Here is a 1,985-nt window from a genome sequence, read left to right as displayed (position 1 = left end):
CTGTCGAGCTCAGGCTGGAAATCCTCGCCTCCTCTCCACTTTAGACGTATTCATAAGGGGTTGGACGGCATTGTTATGAAATGGAACCATTTCACATTACTGCGTTTCATTACTGTGTCGACATTCTATTACGACTCCCACCTGCGCTGCTCAGAAAGTCATTTATTTTTGACGGAGCGGGGAGAATGGAGGCCCGCAGTCTTAAAATGAGACATAAAATGAGCTCTTTTTAGTAGCAGACAGTAGAGCGACCAGCCATTGAGGCTGTTCCCCTTCTAATCCGACAGGCCCTTTTGTTCTCTGTGGTTACAGACTCATTTTACATCTTATATGGAGTGTGACACCTTGTTAATTTTCACAGTCGAGCCCTTTTTTGGGGGGTTTTCTGCGACAGCTGTCATTAAATCTTTCAAACATTTTACATCCCACCACCTTCCTACCACTGGAACTATCACTGTTTATTTCTCTCAGCATGTATTTTGTTGATTACAATAATCGAATTAAGCTTAATTAATAATAATATAGCGCAGTGATGATTGCTCGGCTGAGTAAAATATGAGACATGAAACTGTGATGTTATTTGATTTTAAATTGGGTTAATTAAAAAGTCCATATTTCTATTTTTCGGATTTAATTGACTATCTAATCATCAAAGTATCTTTTTGATGTGACTGGGAAATTAAGGAAGCTTTTCAGAGTCATCTAAAATACTTCAAATATGTATTCTCTAATCTGCAGGAAGAGCAGATAATTGGTAAAGGACAGAAAATAAAAACTCAAAATCCACTTTGGATAAACAGAGTACTCAGAAACTCCCTATTTATCTAACTGAACACAATTCATTTAATTGTATCAGTGGTAAATAGCATTCTTGGACTTCAAGCCCAAATCACTGGTCTGAATATTTGCAGAGATGTTCGGATTCCGACAGCAGCAACGTAAATGCTTCAGATACTACCGAAAAATGTTGGGTCGGGCATTGGCGAAATGTCAGCAATGCGGAAACCACACAACAATGATTACAACCATTACTTCCATAAAGGGTTACAAGCATGAAGCTGTTAAAATACATAATGTAGGTAATTTTTCAAATGCACTGGTATCAGACCAGAATAGGTATCGGTCGTGGTATCAGAATCGTGTATCAGAAAGGGAACAATAGTCTTGGGACATGTTTGCTAGGAATCAATGCACAAGTCCTGCGCCAGACCATTAAAAAAAGAAACACCAGGGACTTCAAAATGATGGATCTGGATCAGGAGGACACACACCCAGGTTGGATCAGCCAGTGGTGGGCCTGCCTTTGCAGAGGGGGGTCTTGTGATTAAAAGGCTGAAACATGTGATGACACCGAGGTACAAAACTGATCCTGACATCCGCTGGTGGTGCCTAATATCTGCTGGTGGAAGGCAACTTGTCGTCAACCTAGTGCAGAAGATACTGAAACGAACAAGGGATATTCACCATCTTGCCCTTTGTTTTGAAATGTTGAGCCTGCAGTATTGTCAAGTGCAGTGAGTAACGAAAAATAGAAATGCTGTTTTTCAAGATAAGTAGAGAAAAGTTTGACTTCTCTACGTGGGAGGATACACTTCCCTCTGTGCCTGTGAGTTTTGGTGTCTGATTTTAGTTTGTTCCGTCTCCAGCTGACTGTGATGGAGCCCAAGACTGAAACATCCCCCCCGGGGGGTGTTATTCACCAGAGTGGAAGTCAAGGGGAGAGGGATTGAGGAGCCTCACAGGAAGCGTGTGTGTGTGTGTGAGACCGGACTATAGTCAGGTCATTAAGGACATTACGGTGGATCGATTGATAACAGTGCTGGTTTCTGTAATGTGGCATTTCTTATTCATATAATACATTTAATATTCAAGTTCATCCAGCTGTGACATGTCGGGTTCAGCAGAGGAACAAACCTCACACGTGCTCTTTTTGCAGCGGATCCTATTTATACAGCGCTCTGCTCGTCCCAGTATCTGAAAATCCA

This window comes from Hippoglossus hippoglossus, chromosome 12 (genome assembly GCF_009819705.1).
Source record: "Hippoglossus hippoglossus isolate fHipHip1 chromosome 12, fHipHip1.pri, whole genome shotgun sequence".
NCBI lineage: Eukaryota > Metazoa > Chordata > Actinopteri > Pleuronectiformes > Pleuronectidae > Hippoglossus > Hippoglossus hippoglossus.
This window is presented reverse-complemented; position numbering follows the sequence as displayed.